Source organism: Vipera berus (assembly GCF_964194415.1).
Source record: "Vipera berus genome assembly, chromosome: 3".
Classification (NCBI taxonomy): Eukaryota; Metazoa; Chordata; class Lepidosauria; order Squamata; family Viperidae; genus Vipera; species Vipera berus.
Window position 1 is genome coordinate 111,030,193 of NC_138204.1, and position 17,026 is coordinate 111,047,218.

Here is a 17,026-nt window from a genome sequence, read left to right on the forward strand (position 1 = left end):
CGCAGGTTTGTTTTCAGGCCCAGCAGGGCATGTTTGCTTTTGAGACAGGTTTCCCAATATTCCTTCAGATGTATTATTGCCTGGAAGACCGAGAGCACCTGTGTGAGAACTAATAGTCTCTGGGAGCTTTTTAAACTCATTGAGATTTCCCATTCCAGGAAGGTTATCATCAAAAGTTGTGTGTGAATTGCAGGTTGCCAACATTTTCTGAAGCCTAGCTGAAAAGACATCATCTTCTCTCACAGGAGGGCTGCTGGCTTTTGCCCAGCAGGTCTCACCTTCATCTCTTTGCAACAAGTCACGTTCAGTATCCCATGCTGCTTCATAGTTAATGCCAGCCCCAGCTAATTTTTTGGCTTCACTTTCAATTCTGTTTGAAAGAGAGGCTGCAGTTGCCTTTAGGGCTTCAATACGGTCCAATTTATGTTTATAATGATTAATGGTGGGCAGTGGCGTAGCGTGGGGGGTGCAGGGGGGGCCAGCCGCACCGGGCGCAACATCTGGGGGGGCGCTCGCACTCGCAGCTCTCTGCCCCTGCCTGGCTCACTCACTCTCTCTCACTGCAGTGCTGGCTGTGCGAATCCGATCCGAGCCGCCGGGTCGCCGCCCACTGTGGAGGGGGTTAGGGGGCGCAAATTACTTGCCTTGCCCCGGGTGCTGACAACCCATGCTACGCCTTGATGGTGGGTTGTACAGTAGATGACATAAATGGCTGAGGAGTCAAAGACATGGATCCCATAGCTGTGTTATGGCTCCTCCTGCTTGATGTTACAGATTCAAAATCCTTTTGCAAGATACCCATGTTATCCAAAGATAAAAGCTGAGAGAAAAGAGCTCCATTCAAAACAGATTTTGAGCAAGGAACCTGTGCTACTGAATTCAGCTTCTCTGGATGAATCCTTAAAGGCTCCAGTGTATTATCCCTGTAAATAATCCATTGAATTGTCATTAGTTTACAGAAATAAAGTTTAGACATTTAATTATAAAATAGTCACCTGTAGTAAGAATTGATGGTGGCCAAGGGTTTAAGTATTTTGGAGGAATGGCTTCAGTGAAGAGGGCAATGAAAATTATGTGGATTGTTGATCAGTTGTTCTTTTGGGCAGGAAGTTCCTTAATTTTTTAAAACTGGATTTGGTTTTTATTGATACACAAGGGTGTCCATTATCCCCATTATTATTTATCTTAAATCTGGAAGTGTTGAACAGGAATGTTGGACAGGATCCAGAAATCAAAGGAATGGAGATAAAAGATGAAAAGTACAAACTACAAGCATTTGCAGATGACTTGGTCTTTATATTGGACGATCTGTTAGAGACAAGTCCTAATATTAGCAAAGATTGAAGAATTTGGAGAATTAGCAGGACTGAAAATCAATAGAGAAAAGACTAAAGTTATAGTTTAAAACCTCACAGATAACCAAAAAAAACTATCAGAAAAAAACAGACCTTCAAGTACTTAAGAAAGTTAAATACCTGGAAATATATTTAACAGCAGGGTGTGCAACAATAAAAGAAGATAATTATGTAAAATTATTAAAACAAATAAAACTAGACTTGGAAAAATGGAAAAATCTACAACTATCAATCTTGGGAAGAATAGCGACTGTGAAAATGAACATTTACCAAAACTACTTTATTTCAAACAATACCGATAAAAATTGACAAAAAAAATTTCAATGAATTAAGTACATCGATATTGAAATTTATCTGGCAAGGAAAAAAAGCTAGAATCAGACTGAAAATGTTACAAGAAGCAAAAGAAAATGGACGGTTTGGGCTACCAGACTGGGTCTTGCAACCACACTAACATGGTTAAAAGAATTGAGCTAGCATGGTGGCCACATCTGCAAATGCAAATGAGATATGAGAAAGATGCAAAAATATATGGTTTTAACAAAGACCAGAAAGCGTTAGACCAGATACTATTGTCATCAGATGACAAATTGATTATGAAACTGTACAGCTTTCTATAGTTATGAGAAAGACTCTTTGTCCTCAGGAGTCCACCATCGTCCAAATAGCCGGATGTGAATCCCTCCTCCTGAGATGTGGTCCTAGGGCGCTGCTAGGCTTACTGCTGGTATACATTCCGCCTAGTCGCACAACAACGGCCCTGCCTGAGCTTCTCGATATCCTCTCGGGGCTGGTGGTTGAATTCCCCAAGTTTATAGTTTTGGGTGATTTCAATCTACCATCCCTGGGAGGATCATCTGAGTTAGCCCGAGAGTTCATGGCTTCCATGACGGCCATGGACCTGATACAAGTAATTCGGGACCCGACTCATGTGGGGGGCCACACGCTTGATTTGGGTTTTCTATCTAGACCACAGGTCTGCAACCCGCGGCTCCGGAGCCACATACGGCTCTTTCAGCCGTCCCCTGCGGCTCCCAGTCCTCTGCCATGTGCAGTCCAAAAAAAAAAGTGGGACTAAAAAAGTTCAACCAATCAATTCAAATATGCAGGGTAGGGGCATATCTCGCCTTGGCTCCACTCTTCAAACCCTGTTCTGCGCATGCACGCATGTACGCGCATGTGCACACATTTTTTGCGGCTCCCAGTTTTTCCTTTTGTGAGGGAACCGGTTCCGAGTGGCTCTTTCACTGTTTCAGGTTGCTGATCCCTGATCTAGACAGTGGTTAGATGATCTTGGTGGGGGTTCCCCAATTATTACACCCCTGTCATGGACCGATCATCATCTCCTGAGGCTGGTCTTCTACTATGCCACCCCCCGTTGTGGAGTTGTGGAACCATCAAGATGGTTCCGCCCCAGGCGCTTAATGGACCCTGAGAAGTTCCAGGCAGCACTGGGGTCTCCACCTGCCTCCTTTGCTCACAGCTCGGTTGATGCCTTAGTGCAGGGGTCAGCAACCTGAAACAGTGAAAGAGCCACTCAGAACCAGTTCCCTCACAAAAGGAAAAACTGGGAGCCGCAAAAAATGTGTGCACATGCACGTACATGCGCGCATGCGCAGAACAGGGTTTGACTGAAGAGTGGAGCCAAGGCGAGATATGCACCTACCCTGCATATTTGAATTGATTGGTTGAACTTTTTTAGTCCCACTTTTTGGGGGGGGGACTGCACATGGCAGAGGACTGGGAGCCGCAGGAGATGGCTGAAAGAGCCGCATGCGGCTCTGGAGCCGCGGGTTGCAGACCTGTGCCTTAGTGGAAGCCTGGGAAAAGGCTGCCACGGATGCACTTAACCTAGTTGTTCCCTTGCGGCCCCTGACCCGATGCAGATCCCAGTTCGCTCCATGGTTTTCCATGGAGCTCCAGGAGATGAAGCGTCGGAGAAGGGGCCTAGAGAGTCGTTGGAGATCCACCCGATCTGAATCCGACCAATCACGACTAAGAACCTTTACTAGATCTTATCTCGCAGCAATGAGGATGGCGAGGTCTAATTACTTCGCTACACTCATTGCGTCCGCAGATAACCGCCCGGCTGCCTTGTTTAGGGTAACTCGCTCCCTCCTTAAGAGGTGAAGGAGGATCCCTTACAGGGTCGTGCCGAGGAGTTTTGCCAACATCTGTCGGACAAAATCACTCGGATTCGGACATGGGTGGTCTTGTCGATGTTATATGGGACGAGTTCGACCCTGTGACCCCAAAGGAAGTGGACAGAATTATGAGGAAGCTGAGCTCCACCACTTGTTTATTAGATCTGTGCCCTTCTTGGCTGGTTTATTCAGCTCGAGAGGGAACACGAAGCTGGCTCCAGGCGGTGATATCTGCCTCCCTGAGTGAGGGTTGTTTCCCCTCCGTCTTGAAAGAAGCAGTGGTGAGACGCCTCCTCAAGAAACCTACCTTGGACCCAACTATATTAAACAACTTTCGTCCGGTCTCCAACTTTTGCTTTCTTGCTAAGGTTGTTGAGAGAGTGGTGGCGCATCAGCTCCCTTCGGTTCTGGAGGAAACTGACTATCTGGACCCGTACCAATCGGGTTTTAGGCCCGGACACAGCACAGAGACGGCATTGGTCGCACTGATAAATGATCTCTGGAGAGCTCGGGACAGAGGCTGTTCCTCTGTCCTAGTCCTTCTAGATCTCTCAGCGGCTTTTGATACCATCGACCATGGTGTCTTGCTGCAGCGTCTCATGGGATTGGGAGTGGGAGGCACGGTTCTTCAGTGGTTCTCCTCCTATCTCATCGGACCTTCGCAGTCGGTATTAACGGGGTCAGAGGTCGACCTCGAGGCCTCTCACTTGTGGAGTCCCTCAAGGATCGGTCCTCTCGCCTCTCCTGTTCAACATCTACATGAAACCGCTAGGTGAGATCATTCGTGGTTTTGGAGTCGGGTATCACCAGTATGCTGATGATAACCATCTTTTTATTTCGACCCCAAACCACCTCAGTGATGCCCTCGATGTGATGTCCCGTTGCCTGGAAGCAGTTCGGATCTGGATGGGGAGGAACAGGCTTCAACTCAACCCTGACAAGACTGAGTGGCTGTACGTACCGGCATCTCGGGATATTCAGAACATTCCATCTCTTTCTATAGGGGGTGAGTTATTACCCCCCGTAGATAGGGCTCGCAACTTGGGAGTCCTCCTAGATTCACAGCTTTCCTTGGAAGACCACATAATAGCTGTGACTAGGGGAGCCTTTGCCCAGGTTCGCCTGGTGCGCCAATTACGGCCCTATCTAGACCGGGATGCCCTGCGTACGGTCACTCCTGCACTCGTGACCTCTCGTTTAGACTACTGCAATGCTCTCTACATGGGGCTGCCCTTGTGGACCACTCGGAGGCTCCAACTGGTACAGAATGCAGCCACGAGAGTTGTGTTGGGAGTCTCCCGATACTCCCATGTTACACCTCTACTCCGTGAGCTGCATTGGCTCCCAGTTGTCCTCCGGGTAAGATTCAAGGTGCTGGTAATGGTTTTCAAAGCCCTACATGGCATGGATCCGGAGTACCTTAGGAATCACCTGCTGCCAGCGTCAACTTCCCTCCGTCCAGTGCGCTCCCACAGAGAGGGCCTCCTAAGGGTTCCGCAGTTCGGAGAATGCCGTCTGGTGGCTCCCAGAGGGAGGGCGTTCTCTGTGGCCGCGCCTGACCTATGGAACCGTTTACCGGTTGAGCTCCGGATGGCTCCCGACCTTGGCTCCTTCCGACGCGACCTAAAAACCTATCTGTTTGAGCAATCCGGTCTGGTCTGACGGGTTCTGTTGTAATTATTGTTTTAAGGTAACTTATTGTAGGGAAATTATTGCAGGCTGCAGAAGCGCAGCTGAAACAATTGTTTTTCAGTCTCCTGAAACAAGCCATGATAAACCACCTGTTCAGCACAAGGTGAATCAGCTAATTGTTGGCTATTAAAATACAGCTGACATAACCAAGCCAGGGGAGTATCTTGCAGGTTCAGAGCCAATGGGAAGTGGGATTCTTTGTTATACATGAGCTCAATCCAATGAGTGTTTTTCCTTGTGAATAAAAGAGAGCTTTGGACATTGCTCTGGGCTCTCATCCCGAGGCAGGAAAGACTCTGTCTTTTTTTCATGAGAGACCACCACATGTGGTGACCCCGACGTGATTCTTTGAGACCCTCAGACTTACGCCTGGCATAGGCATAGTGCACTTCATCGGATCTTGCAGGACGGGACCGAATATTCAGTAAGTATGGGGAATGATTTTTCAGCGTCACAAACACTCCATGCGAAGGAGTTACGCCAGATCTTAAAGAATACGTTTCCTGCTTTTTCTCAAGTAGGTTTAGAAGACATAGAAAACTTACTCAGGGTTATTTCAGCTCAATGTCCCTGGTATCCTGAACAAGGTACTTTAGAAGTTCAGGATTGGAAAAGGATAGGGAAAATTTTACATGAGGAACCAAGAGCCTCAATTAATCATTTACTTCTTTGGGAGAAAATTTTGGAAGCTTTAATAGCACATTCTAATCCTTTGTTCCTTTCACCAGAACTTTCTGCCCCACTACCTCATGTGTTAACTCCAATGCCTCGTTTAGTAACCCCAAAGGCTGCGGAGGACATTAAGTTAATATCCAAGTCATATACATCATTACCTGAAATTAACAATTTGGAGGGTTCCAAAAAAGTTAATGAAGCAAGTACAAAAAGTTTAAAGTGTCAAGGGGCAGTTGGGGTAGTTAGAGCAGGATTTGATGAAGCCCAAGGGAAAGGGTTATTGTCACCGGAGGAATTAGTAGAAGGTTTGGAGGCCTTTCCTGTAACAATGGATATAGATGGTCAAGGAAATAGGCAATATCGTTGGCAGCCATTGCCTTTTTCTATTTTGAGAGAAATTAGGAAAAGTATAACTGAGACAGGATTGCATTCCTCCTTTGTGCAAGGAACCATAGAAGGGATATCTACAGGATATAATATGGTTCCACAAGATTGGAAGGATTTGTGGAGAATGCTTTTAACACCGGCACAGTATGTAGTTTGGGATTCTGAATATCAGCGTAACGCTATTGTAGCTGGAAACAACTCTGGAGGGGCTTACACTTCAGATCAACTTTATGGTTCTGGTCGATTTACCACTGTTTTACAACAAGTAGGAGGAATTCCTGATGCTGCTTATCCTGTAATTGGCCGTTGTGTGATAAGCGCGTATAAAAAAGTACCTCAGTCAGGCAAACCCACTAAGTCTTTTACTAATGTCCGACAGGGGCCAACTGAGCCTTATCCAGAAATCATTGATAAATTGAAAGAGGCTATTGAGAAACAAATTGATAATGCAGAAGCAGTTCAAGAACTTTTGTTGGCTTATGAAGCTGCAAACGCAGACTGTAAAAAAAACTCTAACTAATATAGTGAGTCAACCAACTTATGGAATAGCAGATAAGTTAAGAGCATGTTCCTCTGTGGGAACAGGAGTGTGGAATATGAGTGCTTTAGCTAACACTTTGCAAAAAGGAAAATTTGGTCAACAAACGGGTAATTGTTTCAACTGTGGGAAACCTGGTCATTTTAAGGCACAATGTCGAGCTCCAGGAGGAGGGAATAGTGTTGGAAGCAGACAGGAAAATAATAAATCTGGAGTTCGCCCGAAACAACCTTGTCCTAGATGCAAGAAGGGATTTCATTGGGCAAACCAATGTAGAAATGTTAAGACTTCGGGAAACTGGGATGCGGGCTAGCAGCTAGCCCAGGAAGTAAAGCTGCTTGTTGCCAAAATGAACAAAGTTATAAGGGCAACACTATTTGTGAAAAATTGTCTGTTCAGAACGTTCCCACAGCCACCAAGGGTAGTGCAGGTATAGATTTGATTAATCAGCAAGATATTAATTTGGATTTTCCTGACATTGTGACTTGTATGCCAACTCAACTTTGGGGACCATTGCCTAAAGGAACAGTAGGTTTAGTCCTTCCTCGTTCCTCAGCAGCGAAAAAAGGGTTTCACATAATTCCTGGAGTAATTGATTCGGACTATTTAGGACAAATTATGATTCAAATAATGGTGAAAGTTCCTCAATTAGCAAGTAAAGGGGACTCCGTGGCTCAATTAATACTACTTCCTTATGTAACACCTGGGGGAAATTCTGAGCGGATTCGAGGAACTGGAGGGTTTGGCTCTACAGATACTGTGGATCCTCAAATCTTAGCTATTATAAAAAATTTACAAAAGGAGAAACCTAGGCAAATTTGTTTTATTAATGGGAGGCCTTTTTCTGGAATTTTAGATTCTGGAGCTGATGTGTCAGTCATAGCTTCATCTGACTGGGCCCCGGAGTGGCCAGCCATTTCTGCACCGTCTGTGTGGGGGGTGGGTGGCTCTCAAGCTGCTCGCCAAAGTCAACGTTGGTTGCAAGTGACAACGGAAAGAGGAAACAGAACAGCCAAATTAAGACCAGTGATTTTGCCAATTCATGTTAATTTGTGGGGAAGAGGTTTGTTAGAACAGTTTGATGCAGTTATAAAATTACAAGATTAAAATGAACATCACAAAAACAGCTTTACCACTAGAATGGGACAAAACACAAATAGTATGGGTTGAACAATGGCCTCTTCCAAGGGAAAAATTGGAAGCTCTTCATCACTTAGTAGCAGAGCAATTATCAGCAGGTCATATTGAACCCGCAACAAGTCCATTTATCTTCGTTATAAAAAAGAAATCAGGCAAATGGAGATTGATTCATGATTTAAGAGCGGTGAATGCTTTTATTCAACCAATGGGACCGGTTCAATGTGGAATACCTAACCCTAATCTGATTCCTTATGGCTATCAAATTAGAATAATTGATCTTAAAGACTGCTTCTATACTATTCCTTTGTGTAAAGTAGATAGGAAGTTATTTGCATTTACAGTACCAGTGTTGAATGCAGAGAAACCCACCAGTAGATATCAATGGAAAGTACTACCCCAAGGAATGCTTAATAGTCCTACCATGTGTCATTTATATGTAAATCAAGCTTTGGAAGGATTTAGAAATGCATTTCCTAAGGCTATTGTTTATCATTATATGGATGACATTTTAGTAGCTTCTCCTATTATAACTACTTCAATGATTAATAAATTAAGTCAATGTTTATTGAGATATGGGTTAGAAGTAGCCCCAGAAAAAATTCAAACTTCTCCACCATTTACATATTTAGGTCACAAATTGATGCAAGCATATTCTCATCCCATGTTACCAGAATGGAAGAAAGAAAATCCCATTTCTTATGTTAGATTACAGCAACTACTGGGATGTATCAATTGGATTAGGCCTTATTTGGGTCTTCCCACATCTGTATTACAACCGTTGTTTAGTGCCTTGAAACTGGGTAGACAACCAACAGATCAGATAGTTCTAGATAAAGCTCAACTATATTTATTTTTATTTTTTATTTTAATTCCATTTACCGTATATACTTGAGTATAAGCCGACTCGAGTATAAGCCGAGACCCCTAATTTTACCCCCCAAAACTGGAAAAAGTTCTTGACTCAAGTATAAGCCGAGGCTGGGATCCGCCGAGTGGCTTTCAGCACTGGAGAAAATGCAAAATCGCTCGAGACCAAACTCGAAGGAATCAGCTGCCGGTGGGAGCGAGGCGATCCGTGCGGTCCCGTGACAGCCAGTCGGGCAAGCAACGCGAAGAGCGGCAGGGCTTTATTTTTGCACCGTGGAGCTCCCCCTCCTCCCAAACTCCCCCTCTCTCCCCCTTCCCCCCACTTCCCAGAGCTGAATACAGGGTATTAACCGGCGGCGGAGGCTTGCAGAACGGCGGATCAAGCCTCTGTCGCCGCCGGCTGGATCCGCGCTCCGCAAGCCTCTGCCGCCGGCGGAGGCTGGATCCGCGCTCCGCAAGCCTCTGCCGCCGGCGGAGGCTGGATCCGCGCTCCGCAAGCCTCTGCCGCCGGCGGAGGCTGGATCCGCGCTCCACAAGCCTCTGCCGCCGGCTGGATCCGCGCTCCGCAAGCCTCTGCCGCCGGCGGAGGCTGGATCCGTGCTCCACAAGCCTCTGCCGCCGGCTGGATCCGCGCCCCGCAAGCCTCTGCCACCGGCAGAGGCTTGCGGAGCGCGGATCCAGCCTCCGCCGGCGGCAGAGGCTTGCGGAGCGCGGATCCAGTGGGGGGGAAGAGCCCTTTAGCAGGATTTGCCTGCATGCCGGCGGAGGCTGGATCCGCGCTCCGCAAGCCTCTGCCGCCGGGGGAGGCTGGATCCGTGCTCCACAAGCCTCTGCCGCCGGCTGGATCCGCGCCCTGCCGCGGCAGAGGCTTGCGGAGCGCGGATCCAGCCTCCGCCGGCGGCAGAGGCTTGCGGAGCGCGGATCCAGTGGGGGGGAAAAGCCCTTTAGCAGGATTTGCCTGCATGTCTCAAGTGCTACCTAATGTGCTTTCAGCCTCAGTCGGCCACTCCACATTGTAATCACGAAGGTAGCTCTCTAACGGAAAGGGAAGGGAAGGAAAGGAAAGGAAAGGCCACCATCTCTCCTCTGCCGCTCGCTCTCCCCGCTCCAGCCCTGGCGAGCCAAAGAGACGAAAGGCCCCGAGCGATAGGAAGGGGATCTCTGCCCTAGAGCGGGAGGGGGGAGGGAAAGGGGGGGGAGGAAAGGCCCGATCGCTTTGTGTTGAGCTGGTTCAGCTCAGCCGGACTAGGCGGGGCTGCGGCTCCCAGCTGATGCCGCTGCCGCCATCCAAGTCCGGCCGGCAAGAACTTTTTTTCTCCCCGCCCCGCAGTGACGAGTAAAGCGCGACTTACTTCCTCCTCCATGCCCACGTCGCCTTCTCGCCCAACAATCCCAAGTAAGGGGCAGCCTCAGAAAGGGGCTCTAACTTTCCCCTACCGCTCGAACTTATCTTGGAGAGGAAGGCAAAATCGGGAGAGGGAAGAAGAGCGAGGACTGGAGCAGCGCTTGCCCGGCTTCTCTCCCCTGCAGGGAGCGGCGGGGTCGGTTCCGCCTCCACCATGTTCTCTCTCGAGAGCCTTGTCCCACCCGCAAAACGCCAGCGCTGCCGCCCCCTTCCTAGCCAGCCCTCAGCCGCTTCACAAGCACCCGTTGCCGGCCCAGTTCTATCAGACCCGCGCGGCGCCGCACGTACTCCATTTACACGGCCCCCATACTTCCCCCACACGTCCCTTCTCCCGCCTCCTTCCCATAACGGCCTCTACCTACCGGACGGCGCCTCAGCTCCCTGTGTCCGCCGCCGCCGCCACCCTGACCAAACCCTCTCTGCCTGCGCGCGCCCTCCCTCCCTCCTTCCTCTCTGTCTCTAGCTGGGTGAGGCTTCCAGCCGTCGCCGTGACGCTGCACGCCCAGCTTCTCTCTGATTTCCCTGGCCCAGTCCAGTGATGCTTGAGAGGAAAAAAAAAGCGAGCGGGCGGGCGAGGGGGGGAGGGAAAGGCGAGAATGACCGCTTTGTGTTACCTGCCATGAAACCAGTCCTTGCAGGTGTCGCACTCTATCATGAAGCGGGTTACATCGTAGGGCAGCCAGGCAGCGGAAAGAAGCAGGCAGGCAGGGCGCGGAGGTCCGGAGACCTGCCGACGTTTGGGGAGGTTTGGGGAGGTGCGTGCGCACCTCCCCAAACCTCCCCAAACTTCGGCAGGTCTCCAGACGGCGGCGGCTTCGGAGAGGTGCGCGCGATCCCGGAAGCACCGAAGCCTCGGCCGCGCGCAAGTCCTCGGTAAGTTCTCTTTTTTTTGTTCACTGGAGTATAAGCCGAAGTGGATTTTTTCAGCCCAAAAAGTGGGCTGAAAAATTCGGCTTATACTCAAGTATATACGGTATATCCCGCCCTTCTCCGAAGACTCAGGGCGGCTTACAAGCTTAGCAGTAGCCTTCATTCTATGTATATGCCTGCTTGTTAGGGCTTTCACACACACACCCCCAAGCGGCATTATTACAAAGTCAGCTTAATTGCCCCCAACAATCTGGGTCCTCATTTTACCTACCTCGGAAGGATGGAAGGCTGAGTCAACCTTGAGCCTGGTGGGATGCGAACCTGCACTAATTGCAGGCAGCTGGTGTTTCTATAGGTGTTTCAAACAGTTTCTAATTCTTTGAGTCAAATTTGGGTTGACCGATGTCAAGATAATATTCCTTTGTCTTTAAAACGAAGATAACCCCTCCTCAGAAGTCTGCGCAAAGGGCAGAGTTAGCCGCAGTAATTTTGTCTTTGCAATTATTTAAAGATCAAGCATTTAATTTAATTACTGATAGTTTATATGTTGCTAATGTTATTCAGAATCTTTCTCATGCTTATGTTTCTCCCACTGTGGAGGACAATTTATTGTCTCTTTTTCTTACACTGCAGCAGTTATTAGCTAGCCGAAGATATTATTTACATGTGTCTCATATTAGAAGTCATCAACCATTTCCTGGATGGCTCTCAGAAGGCAATGCAGTGGCAGATGCGGCTACAGCAGGAGTTGCTTTGGTGGCCACAATTACACCATGGGAGAGTCATTCTTATTTCCATTAAAATGCGAATGGATGTTACTCAATATCCTCCTTTTGCTCCTTGGAAATATTTACATGTTTCTATTGATACGTGTTCTGGGTATATTTTTGTTTCTCCTCAAAGAGGAGAAAAAGTGAAACATGTGATCAATCATTGTATTAGAAGTTTTTCAATAATGGGAAAACCTGTACAAATTAAAATGGACAATGGACCTGCATATTGCAGTGCGGCTTTTGCAAAATTTTGTGATAAATGGGATATTTTGCATAAATTTGGTATTCCTTACAATTCTCAGGGTCAAGCAATAGTAGAAAGAGCAAATAGGACATTAAAGGAGGCTCTTGACAAACATAAAAACAAAAAAGGAGGAAATGTGACTAATTTACCAGTGTTGCAGGAATGGTTATCTTTAACTTTATTTACTTTAAATCATTTAAATATTTCAAAATTAGATTCAGTTTTGGACTCCACAGCTGTGGACCGACATTTTGGTCAACAGTTAGAGGTGCAAAAGGCTAAGGTTTGGTATAGAACTCCACCTGATCCCATTTGGCATGGTCCTGTGCCTTTGTTAACATGGGGGCGAGGATATGCTGCTGTGCTTGCTCCAACAGGTCCAGTCTGGATTCCAGCCAGGTGTGTAAGACCATATCATGAACCCATGGCATCAAGGGCTATACGATCCTATTCCGGATTTCCGAAAGAATCAAAGGATAACAATCAAAATGCCAAAGGAAATTCCACCTCAGAATGAACAATCTGTATCGCATAAGGAGAAAACTCTTGGAAATGATGTGGAGAAGGAAATTAAAATTGAAATGTTTGTTAATTTTATATGTCTAATATTTGGGATTTGTTTGGGTATATTGTGTAATGAAGTCAATATTTATTCAGTTCAATTGGAAAAAAAGAAAAAAGAACCGGAGCAAGGAGCCTGGAGAAATAATGTATATGTGTTGCACCTTCAATCTACATAATGAATGAGTTGCCATTTGGTCGTTTAAGAAACACAAGAAACGTGAACTTTGATCAAAGTCCAATAAGCTGAAGGATTGGAATGCAAATGGCAAGAGGACTTAGACCACCATCAGAAGTTGCCATGAATTATAGAGATTTGCATTTGTTTGAATCATTGGATTGTAGCTATGTTTAACCAAACTATCAAGACTTTAAATTGTTAGAACAAAAAGTTTCAGACATTAGAGATGTTGTATTGTGGAATCACATGGCTTTAGATATTATGTTAGCCACAAAAAGAGGGGTTTGTGCTTTAATTCATAGTCACTGTTGTGTTTATATTTCTGATTTTCATGTTAATATTGCTCATACAATTGATGTTATGGAAAAGATGGTTAAAGAAAAATTCTTTAGTTTATACTGGCTCTGCAGTGACAAATCCATGGGATTGGTTATGGTCTTGGCTACCTGATTTTGGATGGGTGCGACAAATTGTCCCCATCATAATTGGAGTTATATGTTTGCTGATTGGTTTGTGCTGTTGTATACAATGCTTACCAAACTTATGGTTTATGACCACCCTGGAAAGAGGTGTTATACGCCTACAAACTGTTGAAGTAACTTTAAGATCTGTATGGCAGTTAAACAAAAAAGGAGGAGATGTAGGGAAATTATTGCAGGCTGCAGAAGCGCAGCTGAAACAATTGTTTTTCAGTCTCCCGAAACAAGCCATGATAAACCACCTGTTCAGCACAAGGTGAATCAGCTAATTGTTGGCTATTAAAATACAGCTGACATAACCAAGCCAGGGGAGTATCTTGCAGGTTCAGAGCCAATGGGAAGTGGGATTCTTTGTTATACACGAGCTCAATCCAATGAGTGTTTTTCCTTGTGAATAAAAGAGAGCTTTGGACATTGCTCTGGGCTCTCATCCCGAGGCAGGAAAGACTCTGTCTTTTTTTCATGAGAGACCACCACACTTATCTTCTACATTAATGTTTTCAATATCTGTATTTGTGCATTTGATATTTATGTCACTGTTCACCGCCCTGAGTCCTTAGGGAGAAGGGCGGTATACAAATCAAATAAATAAATAAATAAATTTAAAGATGGATGATGAATAAGCTAAAGAAACAATGATAACTTGGGCAAAAAACTTGGGGCACAATGTAAAGTTAGAAAAAAGACAAAACTTTGAGAAAGAAACTACAAAATAACAAGGGCAGCTACTTATAAAGAAAATTTATATAAAATGTTGTATAGATGGCATTCACCACCTACAAGACTAGCAAAAATGTTTAAAAATATGTCTAGCAATATTTGGAAATGCAGACAAAATCTTGGTGGACATGCCCTAAAGCAGACATGTCAAACTTGCGACGTCACATGACGTCGCGCAATGTATTGGAGCTTTTTCTCCTTTGCCAGCAATGGGGTGGGAGCGGTTTTGGGATGACGCGTCCGGCCCGCGGGCCGGCAGTTTGACACCCCTATTGGTCGAAAATACATAGGTGGCTAGAAAAGACAATAGGAGCATGTAAACCATAAACCGGAATTATTTCTTTTAGATATAATCTCAGAAAATTATGATGAAAAATGTGTATACTTAATATTACATATATTAACAGCAGCGAGAATTACATTTGCTCAATACCGGGAAAAAGGAGAAGTACCATCTGTAGAAGGCATAATAAAGAGAATTTTGGACTGTGCAGAAATGGATAGGCTCACATTGAAAATGAAGGGGAAGCAAGATTCAGAATGCTTTCAAACATGGGAAAGTTTTTATAAATGGTTAGAAAAATGGAATAAAGGGTAGGAATGGATATTGTATTACTTTTAATGTCAAACATACAAACCCAGATGTGTTGCTTACTAAATACTAAAGATTGTTACTGTAAAAATTAATAAGATACATAAAAATAGTTAACTAAAATCTGAAAAAACCCAGTATAGATAAACATCAAACATATTACCAGCCCCAAATTTGAATGTTTTAAAGTGAATCTGAATTCTTCATACAATATAATCTTGTACTATTCCATTTGCATTCCTGCAGAATCTTGGTACAGATATAGCCTTGAATATACAGAAGAAATTATCCTTGTCTTGTAATGATCCATGAAGAGGCATCTTGCTTTTCATGACATATTTAAGAATTTTACGAGCACTGAATTTTAATAAATATATTTTCAAAAGCTTTGGAAAAATATTTCAAAATTCTCAGCTGCTACAAAAGCTGTACAGCTAAATCATATGTAAAATCATATGTCTAGTGTGTACCACTTTCCTAGCCCCGAATGCCTTCTTACTTTCTTACCTTACAAGAGGATGAGGAGGCTCAGAGAGAGACATATCGCTACTGGATGATGCACTAACAGGACGCTCCTGAGCTTTGTTCTCTTTATCAGATTCTCCAGATGGTTGATATCCAGGTTTGGACTGGGAAGAAAAATTGACATGTTTTATACAATAAGGGCAAACTGAATCAATAATGTATTGGACTATGAACTATACTATCCCATGACTTTCATGACTGAGGATTTGAACATGAATCTTTGCAATATAATTAAATAAAGTAACAACTATATAATGACTCGAATAAATAGCCAAGGCTTATACTCCATGAGTATTACAGTTGTATAATCAAGGCTTCCAGCGACATGATGGTTTCTAAATGTGTTCAACTAAACATATCTAGAATGAATCTTCAGACACTTCCTTAATGTGGAAGGAGCAGGAGCAGCTAGGATTAACACATGTTGAGGACCAGGAAAGAATACAGGGCCCTTATCTATTTTGTGCCTGTCTGCGTTTTTAAAAATGCTTTAATCTGGCTAATGTCTATTCACATCTTACGCTATGCTAAAAATTGTATATTATACTACAGTTGCAGACTACAAGAGCTGTTGGCAATTCTTATACATCTTGCTAATTCTATTCTTACTTACCCTGTTCCTGATTCCGTCTTTAGGCAACCGTGGAATTTAATAGATAACTCTGACTAGTCTCTTTTAGCTTGAATTACCTCAACAAGTTTAATAGCATTAAGGGGATAAAACCTAAACCCTACCTAATGTGATATAACTCACCTTCAGATCTCAAAAAAATTACCCTTGATATTATTTCCTTAATATCAAGGAAAGGGCAACAAATGAATGCAACAAATGAACAAATGCAACAAATGAATAAATAACAGCTATTTCTGCTTATTGTATGCATTTTTTAAAAAGTAACATGGAAGAAATACAGAAACTATTCCAACTCTTATCAAGATACCTGAACTTCTTGCACAGAGAGTGCTGGATTCTCCAGCAATGTTTGTTCCAAGAACAATTTAGAATAAGTTTCTTGTAACTGTTTAGTGACCGTTTCAGATGTTGACGTTGTCTTTGTTTTACTGGCAACAGCTTCTTTTTGTTTCTTGTAAAGTTCCTTGAGTCTTTTATTTTTTTGCTCTGTTGCCTCTTTTTGTGCTTTCTTTTCTTCACTTTGTCTCCTCTTCCTAGCCTCTCGCTGTCTCGCAATATACTGGCGCACTTCATCTGCATCATAGTGGCGTTTCTTTAAGATAAACTGAGTGTCTTCACTGATGGGAACTTTGTCTGATTTTTTTTTTGCTTGGACTGTGACTTCTAGAAAAGGGAGATGCTTCTGATTCCTGATTCTGACATTCTTCATTCCTCTTCTCTGAATCCTGAACTACAGAATCCAGTTGCAGATCATCAAGAATCCCACAGATTTCTACTGGCAAGAAATCCTTGTTTACACGATCATTTCCTAGTCCCCCATTGTGAGGAGCAACATCTTTTTTCTTCAGGTTCTTTGCTCTTATTTTGCTCCATGAACGCTCAGGACATTTTGTGAGGGGTTTTACATCCACGGGCACATTGCAGTCGGTTTCTTTTACTTGAGCTGAGGATACTAGAGGGAAGCGGAGGGAAAAGATCAGAATTTAACATTAGCAAGTAACTAAGATTCAAATTAGCACATTCATCTCAATATCCACTATGTGGGACATTATTTGATGGGCATTATTTTTTAATCTATCTTATTTTACGAGATTTGAACACTTTATCCAGAAACTACATTCTTTAATACAGAAGGAAAAATTGCTTTTAAAAGGTTGGAATTAATGTTGGGTAATAAAATAATATGCAACTGCAATGTAATTTTTTTTAACCATTATCTGAAAAAATATATATAGAACTTTGGA

At 44.4% G+C, this 17,026-nt stretch overlaps 1 long non-coding RNA gene across 1 annotated transcript; it reads right to left on the minus strand.

Annotated features, from left to right (window-relative positions):
• Positions 1-684: 684 nt before the first annotated feature.
• LOC308665859 lies at positions 685-16,198 on the minus strand. Its single transcript, XR_014025974.1, has 3 exons — positions 16,090-16,198; positions 15,131-15,252; positions 685-923 (listed from the first exon to the last, which is right to left on the minus strand). It is a non-coding gene; the product is annotated as an uncharacterized lncRNA (long non-coding RNA).
• Positions 16,199-17,026: the final 828 nt, after the last annotated feature.